Genomic DNA, 15,626 nt, shown 5'->3' with positions numbered 1-15,626 from the left:
AATGAGGCTTTATGTTCAATGGTCCATTTTAGCTCCAAATTCATGTCCTATTAATAAAAACAATCAAAGAGCAGTTCTCCAAACTAAAAGTAACTAAATGAAACATATAGAGATAAAAATATGAAATATATACATATAAAATGGGACAATATGTGTGTCAAATCATGAAAAAAACCTATATGAAATATGCTCATCAAAATCTTCTAGACTTAAACCTTTACTTATCCTCAAACAAACATCAATATCAAGAATGCATGTGAATTCATATCTCCCAAACTTCAATAAATTCATCTAATCCTATCAAGTAGTATCATTTTTAAGCAAAGGTACGAGCTAGTTTAAGTGCAGAGTACATAGTTTGTTCCTAAAATTTCAAGGTCCTCCCTAAGTCAAGTCATCATTCAATTATATTTCCAAAGTTTCCAGTGTTAGACACTTATCTGTCATACGCGAGGTTCATCCATTTTTCCCAATACAAAGTCTCAAAGGTATACTCGGTAGTGAGAAAAATGGACAAATATTTTCTCGGTAATCTAACCTGGTCTCAAAGGTGCATATCATCATTTCCACCCATGACAACTATTTTCTATCCCATTATTACCATTTTTATTTTATTTTATTTTTTTACTCAAATATTTCATTGCATCTCAAATATTTTCTTTTCTTTTCTTTTTCTCTCATTTGGGATTTTAATTTTTTCAAATAGGATATCACAAACTGAGCATAATTCAATAACTAAAATATTAGGAAAGGATTGTTAGGACCAAAAGTAGCTAGAGGGGGGGGGGGGGGTGAATAGCTCGTCGCGTTCGCTCGGTGCTCGGCGTTGCTTGTTCCTTCAAAGATGTGCAGCGGAAAATACAGAAACAAACACACAACGCTAACACGGTTGGTTTTACTTGGTATCCACCTCACAAGAGGTGACTAATCCAAGGATCCACACCAACACACACACCCTCCACTAAATAAAACTCTCCTTTGTGGTAACTACCAAGGGCAGAGAAGCCCTACAATACTCAATACAAGAAGAGAGGGAAAGGATACAAGAAATACAAGCTTACAAGCTTACAATGAGTACAAAACCCTAACCCTAGCTTCTCTTCTTGGCTTTGATCCGCCTCTTGACTTGGAGAGCTTCCAAGATCCTTCAAGAACTGGCGATCTGAGCTTTGTGAGCGCTGTGGAGGAGTTGGCGAGAATCGGAGAAGAGATACCGAAGCACATGAACGCTGCGGCCTATAACGACGCCAACGGTCGGATCCCGATCGATTCGAATGTTCCCAATCGATCGGGAGGCTTTGGATCGATCCACGGATCGATCCAGAGCGCCTCTGTGCTCTGGAACAACGCCTGGATCGATCCAGCGCTTATCGCGCGAAGAGCCACTGATCGATCCAGAGCCTGGATCGATCCACCGATCGATCCAGCACTTGGTTTTTGTCCAAAACCAAGTCCTAAACCTCCAAACCAACATCCGGTCAACCTTGACCTGTTGGTATGTCATGCCTAGCATCTAGTCACTCCCTTGACCTGCTAGGACTCCCTTACCAAGTGTCCGGTCAATCCCTTTGACCCACTTGGACTTTTCTCTGTGCCAAGTATCCGGTCAATCCCTTTGACCTACTTGGACTTTTCTTTCATGCCAAGTATCCAGTCAATCCTTTGACCTACTTGGACTTCCCAGCACCAGATGTCCGATCATCCTTGATCCATCTGGATTTTCCCTTCCCTGGCTTCACTCACCAGGGCTTTCACCTAGCTTCACTCACTAGGGTTTTCCATCTGCCTAGCTTCACTCACTAGGACTTTCACCTGGCTTCACTCACCAGGATTTCCATCTGCCTAGCTTCACTCACTAGGACTTCCTTCTGCCTGGCTTCACTCACCAGGACTTTTCTTCTGCCTGGCTTCACTCACCAGGACTTTCTTCTGCCTGGCTTCACTCACCAGGACTTTCATTTTGCCTAACATCCCAGTTAGGACTTCCCAGTCAAGTATCCAGTCAACCTTGACCTACTTGACTCTTCTTCAATCAATATCTTATTGTCAAACATCTAAACCCAAACCAAGACTCAGCTTGGTTACCCAGGTCAACCTTGACCTGAGGGATATTGCACCAACAATCTCCCCCTTTTTGATGTTTGACAATACCACCATAACACTTACAATCCCATATGTAAGTTAGGCTAATCCCATAGCCTCCTTCTTCATGCCACTAGGTAATGAAAGCATAAATTAAGCTCTTCATTCTCCCCCTAAGAGGGCAAACTCCCTCTAGGTAATGAAAGCCTAACTTACTCCCTTTCATGAGTCCTTTCATTCTCCCCCTATGACCTTCCCATAGGTAATGAAGGACTAAGCTTAACCATACATTCTCCCCCTATTGGCACACATCAACCCATCGTTGGACACACATCAACCTATGCTCCTGGGTACACTTCAACAAATCCATTTGTTGAAGACTCTCCCCCTGAAGAGTTGCTCATCGTTGTTCACAACATCACTCGTTGTGATCAACACGATAATGAAGGTCTCATACCCTTCATTTATCCTTAACTTCTCCCTCAATGTAGACAACTACCCAACCTTGAGCATTATCTACCACTTGAGTGTCCACTTGAAATAATGAGGATATCCACTCCCCATTTCTCCCCATTTCAAGTTTAAATGCTCAACCTTGAGCAAGTTCACAACAGAAGGTTAACCACCTTCCAAGGTTCATGAAAAATAATTTTCATGTCTTTAAAGAGTCCCTCCCCCTAAAGACATGGTGGTAACTTCTGTCATTGCATCAACAATGACTTGGAATCCCTAAACCATTAGGAAACCCAAATTTTGAAGTTTTGAGGTTCAAATATTCAAAATTTGAAACAACCTCAACCTAAACTTCTACTTAGTCTTCGTTAACCAATCCATCCTTGTTTTCAACATGAAAACACCCTTTGTATGTATACAAATGTATTTAAGGGGTTTGGAATGGTTACCTAGACTAAAATAGGTTCAAAGATGTGAAATCAGCCTTCCCAAAATCAGCATTGGATCGATTGAGTTGGGTTCCAATCGATTGAACCTTTCAATCGATCCATCGATCGATTCAGACTCCTGATCGATCGACTGATCGATCCAGGTGATTTCTCGCTGGAATTGCCGTTTGAATCGATCCATGGATCGATTCAGAACTCCAATCGATCCATGGATCGATCGAGACTCGATAGTTGCTGAAATTCCATTTCAGTCAACTTGAAACCCTAGAAAATTCTACAAAATTCAAAATTATGAAATTTCGTGTAGACATTATTTAGGGCATACTTAATCATGGAAAAGTAGTTTTCTATGAAAATACATCATATTTTCAAAGATTGACACAAACTTGAAAACTTGCAAAAACTTTAGTGTTTTTCTTCAAGTTTGTGTCTAACTATTCAATGGTGATTACTATCAAAAGATAGCCTTCACCAAGGTTTTCCAAAAACATTTTAAAAACATTTTCAAAACCAATATCCCATCATGTTCCTTGGGCATAATGCACATGACTTGTACATTAGCTTTCCCAATGATGGGAAAACACATAACTATGTGTTTTGATGAATTTAAAACTCAAAGGAATGTACTAAATCAACATCTTGAGCTTTGTTCATCATCCTAACATCTCACTTGTATATAATATGCACTAAAACACATACAAGTCACCTTAGAGGTCTTTGTGAGATGTAAAATTTGGTTTTGCCCTATTCTAGAGATCATGCATATCTATCTAGGCATTTTAGAGATATTAGACATCCACCCAGGATGTCACTTGTTAATAAGTGTCGTTAAATGCCATTCGTCCTTAATTATAAGGAATTAAACTTAATGCATGATTATGTTATGGCATACATCAAAAGAAAATAATTTTTCAAAAGAAAATATCCTATTACTACATGATGTATGAATGTCATGACATGGTATTTTTGGATTTTTCATAATAAAACATGAATGCAAAAATAGACATGATGTCATGGCATATGATGGGCAAACAATCATGACAAGGTTTAGCATAAATAAAATATACCTAGATTAACTATCTAAGTATCCTTAAAGTCTTAGCTAAACTTACAATTTAAACCTAGATTGCCCTAAAGTGCTTCAAGAGAGTGCCAAAACCTAAATTGGCATTTCTAATTTCCTTGATTTAATGTATGCCAATTGAAAGTAAACATGTCCTCAAATGTTGGCATATTCCATTTTTCCTCAAGAGTAGCACTTTTAAATTAAGGCTTAGTTTGCCTTTAATTTCCTAAGAACATACCAAAATCCCAACTTGGTAGTTCTTGTGTTTTCTTAAATTTGTGCCATTTAAGATTAAAATCAATTCTTCCACCATTAGGCACATTTTACTCTTTCAAGGAGTAATCAATAGGTCCATTTCATTTTCAAAGGTTAACTAACACCTTGAAAATGCTCCTTGAGTGTCAATTTCCTCAAAGTTGGGTTAACTACCCTTCTAATCGGAGTTGACACTCTCTAACCCATCTATGGGGTAGAGAAGATGCTCCTAGGAACCCAACACCTATTGGTGCTCCTTGGACGCTCTAGGTACTCACTAGGGATAACTTCCCTAGATACCTTCCTAGTGACCTTGTTGGGCTTCTTAGAAGCCTTGGTCACATTTTCTAAGTCAACTCTAGGAATAACCTCCCTTGTGACCTTGTTTGTGACTTTCTTAGACTTCTTAGAAGTCTTAGTCACATTTATTGCAAAAATACTCTTAGGGATGACTTCCCTAGTATTTTTGGCTTGACCACTAGACCTAGGGTTTGTTCCATAACTATATGGAACTCTATGGTAAGAGGGCACATCCTTCTTAGCCTTTGGTTTGTATCCCAAACCTCTATGGCCATTAGATGACCTTTGTGCTCCTAGACCTAGGTTATGCTCATTTTGCCCTAATAGGATATTTTCCATCCTTTTTAGGGTCTTTTCCATTTTATCAAGTCTTGACCTCAAGACTTGATTTTCTCTCACTAAGTCCTTAGTATTTGACCCATGAGCATTTTTGTTTCTAGGCTTGTATCTAAAATCCTTAGAGTTTTTGCCTAGGTTTTTACCTACATTCCTAGCCTTAGGGTAGTTTTGGCATGTAGGCCACATGCTTTTCCTTAAAGCCCTCATGCTTCCTATTCTTATGGTAAATCGCATTAAAATGATAAAAATTTGACCTAGCATGCTTTTTACCATTTTGCAAGGGAATAGGCTCAACGAAAGTTACCTTCCTTTTTACCTTGGAGGCTCCCCCTTGACTAGTGCCTCCTTGAGCCTTGACCATCTTCTTCCCCTTGGGGCATTGACTTCGGTAATGCCCTTTTTGTTGACACAAGAAGCACACAATGTGCTCCTTGCTCTTCTTTGTCCCGAGGGTGGTCTCCTTGGGCTTCTCCTTGCCCTTTTGTGCCACTTGGCCCTTCTTCTTGGCCAAGTTGGGACACTTGCTCTTATAGTGCCCATGTTCCCTACACTCAAAACATATTATATGACTTTTATTATTAATTGAAATATTTATACCTTCTTGTATAGGGATGGCACTTGCTCCTCCATTTGATATTTCTTGAATTTCAGAGGTGGCACCATCTTCTTCTTCTTCACTTGACCCGGATGTAGAAGCTTCTCCTTCTTCTTGATCCGGTGTCACCAAGGATTGCTCCCCCTCAATCCTAGAGGTGGAGGCTTCATCATCTTGAATATGAAACAAGGAGTATGCTCCCTCCTTGTTCCCTTCGTTGCATTCCCTTGAGGATGAAGCATCTTGGATTTCCTCTTCTTCGGAGGTTGAGCATCTATCAACCTCGGAATCCTCCTTTTGGTCTTGCTCCAAAGAGTCACCCTCTTTGGATTCTTCATGATCTTATACAGTGGAGGGGATCTCTTCATGAAGCTTGGCCAATTTGCTCCAAAGCTCCTTGGCATCTTCGAATTTTCCAACTCGAGCCAAGATGTGGCTAGGCAATAAGTTGATCAGAAGCTTGGTCACTTTGTCATTTGCCTCGCCCCTTTGAATTTGCTCTGAGCTCCATCTGCTTTTCTTTAGAAGCTTACCCTTGGAGTTCGTTGGAGCTTTGAAGCCTTCCATTAGAGCAAACCATTGCTCTATCTCCATCATAAGAAAGTTTTCGATTCTTGATCTCCAAGAATCGAAGCTTGCCGATGTGTATGGTGGAGCCACCCTTGTGTCAAATCCAAGTCCATCTTGGAATTGCATCTTGAAGTTGAGCTTGATAGAATCTTGAACTTGAAGAATTTGCTCCAACTTCTTCACCCTCTAGCTTTTCTTGATATGTTTGCCCCTTCCGGCGGTGATTCCGGTGAAGAGCAACCTTGCTCTGATACCACTTGTTAGGACCAAAAGTAGCTAGAGGGGGGGTGAATAGCTCGTCGCGTTCGCTCGGTGCTCGGCGTTGCTTGTTCCTTCAAAGATGTGCAGCGGAAAATACAGAAACAAACACACAACGCTAACACGATTGGTTTTACTTGGTATCCACCTCACAAGAGGTGACTAATCCAAGGATCCACACCAACACACACACCCTCCACTAAATAAAACTCTCCTTTGTGGTAACTACCAAGGGCAGAGAAGCCCTACAATACTCAATACAAGAAGAGAGGGAAAGGATACAAGAAATACAAGCTTACAATGAGTACAAAACCCTAACCCTAGCTTCTCTTCTTGGCTTTGATCCGCCTCTTGACTTGGAGAGCTTCCAAGATCCTTCAAGAACTGGCGATCTGAGCTTTGTGTGGAGGAGTTGGCGAGAGCTCTGGAGTGAATCGGAGAAGAGATACCGCAGCCATCGAACGCCTGCAGCTATAAACGACGCCAACGGTCGGATCCCGATCGATTCGAATGTTCCCAATCGATCGGGGAGGCTTTGGATCGATCCACGGATCGATCCAGAGCGCCTCTGTGCTCTGGAAACGCGCCTGGATCGATCCACGGATCGATCCAGCGCTTATCGCGCGAAGCAGCCGCGTCCCAATCGATCCATGGATCGATCCACGGATCGATCCAGAAGCTTTCTGTTCGCTGGGACAGGTCTGGATCGATCCACTGATCGATCCAGAGCCTGGATCGATCCACTGATCGATCCAGCACTTGATTTTTGTCCAAAACCAAGTCCTAAACCTCCCAAACCAACATCCGGTCAACCTTGACCTGTTGGTATGTCATGCCTAGCATCTAGTCACTCCCTTGACCTGCTAGGACTCCCTTACCAAGTGTCCGGTCAATCCCTTTGACCCACTTGGACTTTTCTCTGTGCCAAGTATCCGGTCAATCCCTTTGACCTACTTGGACTTTTCTTTCATGCCAAGTATCCAGTCAATCCTTTGACCTACTTGGACTTCCCAGCACCAGATGTCCGATCATCCTTGATCCATCTGGATTTTCCCTTGCCTGGCTTCACTCACCAGGGCTTTCACCTAGCTTCACTCACTAGGGTTTTCCATCTGCCTAGCTTCACTCACTAGGACTTTCACCTGGCTTCACTCACCAGGGTTTTCCATCCGCCTAGCTTCACTCACTAGGACTTCCTTCCGCCTCACTCACAGTTTCTTCTGCCTGGCTTCACTCACCAGGACTTTTACTTCTGCCTGGCTTCACTCACCAGGACTTTCATTTTGCCTAACATCCCAGTTAGGACTTCCCAGTCAAGTATCCAGTCAACCTTGACCTACTTGACTCTTCTTCAATCAATATCTTATTGTCAAACATCTAAACCCAAACCAAGACTCAGCTTGGTTACCCAGGTCAACCTTGACCTGAGGGATATTGCACCAACAAGGGTCACCATGGTACTAATCTAACAAAATAAATAATGACTATGTTACACTAAATCAACATTTTGGAAACAAATTAAAAGTGAAATGTAATGGTTAAACTATCAAGTAGACATATGGTGAAACAAAAATCAAGTCAACATCACTTTTATAAAATTTTACTACTAGATAGGAAAACATGAATCACCAAAAATAAAAGAATGCATCCAAATGATAAAACTAATACTAAACATATTAAAATATTACTTAATGGACAAGGCATGCATGGGTACTTCTATTTGAATCCAAAACATCAACTGAAACTTACATAATATGATGCAATCTAGAAGAAAATTTTATTATGCAAAAGTGATACTATGCAAAACTAATTAACAACCCAATTTATATACATTCCCCTAGACTTAAATTTTTTAATATCTCAAAGATAATCATAATTCTAATTTGGAGGAAGTTTAGAGTAAGTGGAGTTACCAAGTGATGTACACCAAATGTTTGAGTCATTCATATTTTGAAGACACCCCTATCTGGTATTCACAATCCTCCTTAACTTTGAATCCTAAAAAAAATTAGACAAGAAAAACCAAGTAGGGGGTTAGGGTTAGAAAAAAGGAAAGAAGGGAAATCAAGGAAGGCATGACCCGTGCTTGCTCTTGATGAAATTTGGCGAAATTTGACCCATGCTTGCTCTTAGCGGCTGACACGGCCCATGCCTACAAGCACGACCCGTGTTGGGCATTGTCAATTCCACTGGTTCCTGCCATGGCCCGTGCCAGCTATCATGGGTGCCCGTAGAGAGCTCTGAAAATTAGGCACAGGCACTAGTGTTAACTTCTAGAAATTGAGCACGACCTGTGCCCAATGGCACAGGCGCCCATGGTAGTTTCTAGAAACTCTCCTTGGCCCTTACAAGGAACATTAACATGAGTCGCTCTCTTAAATCATGCTCCTTGCCCTAAAATTAAGCAAAATAAAAACTTAAAACTATAAAATGAGAGAAAAATATAAACAAAAATAAGAAAAAAAAACTTGTGTTACCTCCCAAAAAGTGTTTGTTTATGGTCATTAGCTCGACCCCTTATGTGGTTCTTCTAAATCTCGCTCTTAGAGGAGTGAGATATTTCAAAACTCTCTTACTAAGGGTTCTTAGCCGTGCATTATCCTTGAATCTTGCTCGTGGAGGAGCAAGGTACTTGCTTGCTCCAGGCCTTAGGTCATCATTAAATATACTCATCTTCTAACAATTGTCAAGAGATCATCCATGTGATTGCTGTGAAAAACCTATCCTACCACCAACATGCTTGAAAAAATATTGATTAGTAGCTTCAGATATATCAAATGAAATTTTATCTACATCAATCATAAAAGTGAAGAAATCATTCAACATGGTTTCATATGTGGCTAGGAAACGTTCTAGTTCCGCTGGTGGTGCCATTAAAAGAGGTGATTCTTGGAGTTTTGTCTTCATTGCATAAGTCCTTACACTTCCATTATCAACAAGTTTAGTTCTGCAATATCCATAATGTCAAGTAGTTGGGTGACCAAAGAAAGTGATTCTTGGGCCATTGTTTCTATAACACAAGTCCCTACATTCTCATCCACAACATTATTATAAGTAGGACAAACTACAACAAGATTAACATCAACAACAATAGAAACAATAACATCGGTAAACACAACTAAATCAGTTTCTTTAAGTGCTTTCTAAATTTTTCTTTAAAAAACACCCCCTTTGCCTGATTGGTGGTTGCACCAAATCAGAGCGGTACCTACTCTGATACCACTTGTTGGATTGTGAAAGTCGATAGAGGGGGGTGAATATCGATTTAAAATTCGAGAGTACGTAGCGGAAAAGTAAAAACAATGCTAACAAAGTCAATTTACTTGGTTCGGAGCCTTTGACGACTCCTACTCCAAGGCCCGCACGCAAGGGTGCTTTCGATGGGCAATCCACTAGCAATTCGAATATTGATTACAACAATTAAGTACATAAATGCTAGAAAGAAAATACCGACAATAAACAATAAGAAGAAACAGAACAGAGCTTTGTCGGATGGCTTTCGCAACATCGCAGGAGCGCAGGAGAGCAGGTTTTCAGTTGTTGTTGGAGCTTCAGCCTTGACCCTCCTTTTATAGGAGGTTTGGGGCGTCTGGAACCCTCAGGGCGCCCTGGTTGTGACGTAGCCGAGGCAACCAGCCAACTCCATGTGGCTTAGTGACGTTGGGGATAAAAGTTTGCCTCCGGGCGCCCGGGCGCCCGAACCCTTTTTTCCAGCAATTTTCTACCTGCAAGAAAACATTTAGTCTAAGGCAAATATATATCCTGCAAAACAGAGTATTAGCACAATTTATAGATAAACAGAGATGGTATTAATTAGATTCTATCTCTCCGAGACCGGAATCTAGTAAAGATCTCGACTTAGAGTTCTGAAATGGTTCTAAGTCAGATCGGCGCCTAAGTTCCCTTCCCGGGAACGCGTCCTCACAGTCACTCCCCTCCAGTGACTTACCTTTACTTACCTGCCAAACGTCGTGTCAGCCCTTCGACCCGTCTGGACTTTGTGCAGCTATCCAGTCAGCTCGTCGACCTAGCTGGACTTCGTGCCAAACGTCCAGTGAGCCCGTCGACCCGTTTGGACTTCGTGCCAACTATCCGATCGGCCCGTCGACCTAGTTGGGCTTTGTACCAGACATCAGGTCAGCCCGTCGACCTGTCTGGACTTCTCCTGCACACTCGGTCAGAGTGTTAAATAACGACGAAACTAACTTAACCTATTTTGTCATTTATCAAAACCTGGGTTAAACCATTAGTGCTAACCGCACCAACATATAACATATTGTAGAGAGAAGTAGAGAGCTTGGAGAATTAATGCAAGATGACAGAATAAATTGGCAGAGGCTATAATTTATGATTTGGGGGATGAATCACGAGAAGTTCTATCAGCCAAATCGAAGGTCATTTTGGCTTCGAACATTTTTATCCTTTTTTGTTATTAGGTTTTGGGTCTAAGGTTTAGAGGTATTTTTCATCTTTCACAAGTTAGGGTTTGAATCTATTTAAATATATGTTTAGTTATTTGGAAGATAGTTTTGAATCAATAATAATTTAGCCGCCATTTGCGTCGTTCTTTCCCAAAAGCTTTGAGTTTTGGATGTCGATTTTTTGGTATTCTTCTGTCAAATCAACAAGTTTTAGAAGACTGCTTCTAGTATTCATATGAGAATCAATGAAATCGATAGCTTTTGCTACATTAGTTGATTTTAGAGCCAAGTTGATCTCATGGAATCATGCCATCGAAAAGACAGCAATTTGTCGACAACACTTTTGATCGTGATATGGAGTAGTGTTTTCAAGAGATGATTGACGGACGGTCTGACCTATGTGTGGATCAACTAACAGAGAGGATGACAATGATATTGGGAAACTTGAATAGATCTCGGAAGTCCGATCCAAGACAATGACATTCACCAAACGAACTCGGTGGAGGAGGAAGAGGACATTTTTATGAGGAAGAGGACATTTTTATGAGGCTCATCTGAGGGCATCTGATAAATTTGCTTGCGACTTCGGACTACAGTTGCAAGATAAGTCCATCCGTATGTCCACCTCCAAAATCAAGATGGTAGGACTACGAGGAGGATCGTACTGTGCAAGATTCTCCCAGAGCATGACAAGGTCTAGACGGAATGCAACCTCGACAAACAACCCCTTTGTCAGTGATAGTGGAGCTAACATCTTCGACAATTATGTCTTCATTGGCGGCTTGGGATCGTCGTATTTGACTTCTTGTGGTTGCTCTACCACTTCTTCACACCGACATCCTTGGATGTCATATTTGATGGCCTTGGGTATTCCACTGCAACCACTGTGTTGACTGTGCCTATCTATGATAAGGTGGTATATGACGACGATATAGATGACGGGGCTTTGGTCCTAAAGAAAAGTATGAGGATGTTTTTTCTACCATTTGGCCAGCATCCAATCATGTTTCAACACTTCCATTTGCAGATCTTCTTCAGAACTTTTAGAAACAAATGCCAGCAGAGTCCAAGGGCAGGAGTGATGGGAGATTTTTGGAGGAACAAAATATCTCTGAGTTTGATGAGTTAATTTCAAGATTCGGTAGGAAAGCCCACTGGAAGAATTGGAAAGAATTATGAAGGAAAAACTACGGATTTAAATTGGTGATGATGTTGATGAATCTACCGAGGCAAAAGCCACAGACTCTGACCTAGCATGGAGGGCTGCTGAGGAAGCAATGGCCAAGGCTTATTGCAAGGAAGACATACTTGCAAGAGATTTGTTAAACATGCTCAACAACCCCTTAGACTTTGAGCTCCATATGACCCAGAGGTTAATGGAAGGGGGAAAACAACGGTTAGTGGAGCAGGTTGGCCCTATCATCCAATCATAAGAGACCACAAGAGAGATTGTTCTAACGTGGGCTAGAGCAACAAAGAAGACACTCACTGCATCTGCTCTTAAAGCATTCTCCTCAACATTGATAGCCAATCCTGGGATGAACATTGCAGATCTAGAATATGTGTTATTGGGAAATATGAGAGGAAATCACTATTAGAAATGTGAACGGAAAAGAGGTAAAAAAGAAGAAGCTTTCATTCTGAATAGGACTTTTAATTCTGCATTGAAAATCACAAGATAAATTTATTGGTTCAAATTGTTACACATGCATTGATAATATGAACAAATATATTGGGAGAGATTTTCTCGTGCATGAATACTATAAAAAATGATTATTTAACCACACTCAAAAGATAATAGTTTTATGCCAAAATCATTATTTTTTACTTTTTTTTAACAATTGGTCTATCTTTGAGTTTTTTTTAATCAAAGACAATGATTTGTCAAAATATTTTTTGGGCTACAACAATGGTTTTTGAATACTGTTGTCTGTTGGTTCTTTTTCGGGCTACGACAATGATTTCTAAAAATCGTTGTCTATTTGTACTTTTTTGGGGATTACGACAATGATTTTTAAAAATCGTTGTTTTTTTGCGCTTTTTTAGGGCTACAATAACGATTTTTGAAAACTATTATCCTTTTGCAAAAACCTAATCCCTCTATTCTCTTCTCATGACAAATCTCTAGCAAATTTCATCTCTTCCACGCCTTGGAACTGCCAACGACCCCCCCCCCCCTCTCCCTCTCTTCCTCCACCAAGTCCTGTGACTCCACCTCGTTCCTCACCGCCGTCGGCCGTTCATCTCCTCTCCATCCCTCTTCTCAAGCCTCCACCACATCCCTTCCTCATCACTTCTTCCTCACGCCAACACAAGAAGACACCTGACGCCAAACTCCTAATGCCACCTTCCATCCATCCTTCTTCTCCATTTTCGGTCATCTCTTCTCTTCATGTTAGAAGAGAGAGATCTGGCCACTTCATCTCCACCTCCTCTTCGGGCTAGAAGAGGAGATTCGTCCATTTCGTCATCCAGCATCCCTTCATTGTCGCCGACAGCACCTCTCCTCTTTAGGTTAGAAGAGGAGAGTTCCATTCATCTTCTTCATTTTCGTAAACTATTCCCCTCTTCGGGTTAGAAGAGGAGGCCAGCCCACTTCTGATGATTCCGACATTAGCCAACCACAAGCGCCTACAACCATCGTTCATTCATAAGCTCAAATCGAATAAAAATTAAAATTTAATTAAACTCAAATTGAACTAAATTAAAATTAAATTAAATTATTAAAAATAAAAAAAATAAAATCAAATCAAATTTATATTTATATTAAATTATTAAAATAATTAAATTAAATCAAAATAAATTAATTAATTAAATTACACTAAAATAAATAATTAAATTAAATTAAATTAAATCAAAATAAATTTAATTTAATTAAATAAATTAAAATAAATAACTTAAATAAATTAATTAAATAAACTAAATAATTAAATTAAATTAAATAATTAAATTAAATTAAATTAAATAATTAAATTAAAAAAAATTTAAATTAAATTTTTAAAAATTAAAATAAATCAAAAAAAATTAAATTACAATAAATTAAATTAAAATTAAATTCATATTAAATTCAATTTAAATTAACTTAAAATTAAAATTAAAGTAAGATAAAACTTAAAGTTAAAATTAAAATTAAACTTCAAACTTAAAATTTAAAATAAAATTCAAAAATTAAATTAAACTTTAAAGTTAAATTAAAATTTTAATTAAATTAAGTAAAACTTAAGTTAAACCCAAAATTAAAATTATATGTTACTTAACTTAAACTTAATTTAATAACTTGAAATTAACAACTTATTTAATTTAAATCTACTTAATTCATTACCTTAATTAAAAAAAAAAATTAACCTAACCTACTTATCTCCTAACTTATTTAACAGATTAATAAATTTTTTAATACTCTCAATCAAAATCCTCTTGAAAATTCTTTTTAAAACCCTTTTAAAAAATCTTTTAAAAATCCTTTTTAAAAAATTTAAAAATTATTTTTAAATCCTTTTAAATATATTAAATCTTTAAAAATTATTTTAAAATCTTCTAAAATTTCTACAAATTCGTCATGGCTAGTGCTCGAACCATGGGTGTCTCAGTGACAACTTGAATGTCCTGTCACTACACCATAGCCCTGGGGTCAGTCTAACTTTATTTAAGTATTAAAATTGACTTGATTAATATCTTGATTTAATCTAATCAACTTTACTCTAAATTATTTTAAATCAAACTTGATTTTACATTAAAACATTAATTAAAATTTTAACTACTTTATCTTAATTAAAGAATCTTAAAATTACTTAACTTGGTTTAATATTTTTAATAAATTTAACTCTGAATTAATTCTTTAATTAAATCTAAAAACAAAAAAAAAGTAAAATAAATGAAAAATTATATTATAACTATGACTTTCATTAAATCAATTAATACAAAATTTAAGTTGTTTTAATCAAATAAGTATTAAATTGAGTTACTTATTATTGAGTTAGTAACAAATCAATTCTTAACTTAATCCCAGAATAATTGATTATTGATTAATTTAAATAACCTTATTTTAATCAAACTTATATAAACAAGTATATAGAAATTCTTATGTAAATAATACACTTGATGAATATAAGTGTTACTAATACTAAAATCCTTTAAAACACTTTGGTATAAAAATGTGCTAAGGCCTTGAAATTTAACATACCCAAACTCCAGTGTTAGCTTAAGAAGAAGTATTGACTTCAGGGAAAGTATTGACTTCAAGGGGAGTGTTGACTTCAGGAGGAGTATTAATTTCAGGAGGGGTAATAAATTCAGGGGGAAGATCATTTTTTTAAAACTTATTAAAATCTTTAACCATTTGTTTAGAAATTTTCTTCTTTCTTGAAAATTTTACTTCTATTTTTCAAAAACCTTATTTTAAAAGTGCTCTTAAATCTTTTTTTGAAAAATCTTGATAGTTTTTTTTTGGTATTTACATAAAGTTTTTTAGAAAAGCGTTTTAAATCATTCTTGTAACTAGACAATTCTGTTAAAATTATTTTGAGTCACTTTGAAAATATTTTTTTTAAAAAAAAGTTTTTACAAATCTTTACTTTAAAAAATCCTCTTAATAATAAACTTCTTAAAAGTTCAGCTTGGTTCAAAACTTTCATTGAACATATTACTTAACAATTTCTCTTTCAAATTTTTCTTCTTCTTAAATGTTTTTACTTTTCTATACAAGTTGTTTTTAAAAAAAAAAGATTTTTTTTAACTTTACTTAGAAAAATTTAAATCCTTTGAAATAATTTTTGAAAAGTTATTAATTTGTGAAAACTTACTTGTAAAATCACTTTTGTCACTTAAAAAATTTCTTTTGT

The sequence above is a fragment of the Zingiber officinale genome, chromosome 8A, assembly GCF_018446385.1.
Source record: "Zingiber officinale cultivar Zhangliang chromosome 8A, Zo_v1.1, whole genome shotgun sequence".
Lineage (NCBI taxonomy): Eukaryota > Viridiplantae > Streptophyta > Magnoliopsida > Zingiberales > Zingiberaceae > Zingiber > Zingiber officinale.
The sequence above is the reverse complement of the archived record's forward strand: the minus strand, read 5'-3'. Positions refer to the sequence as shown.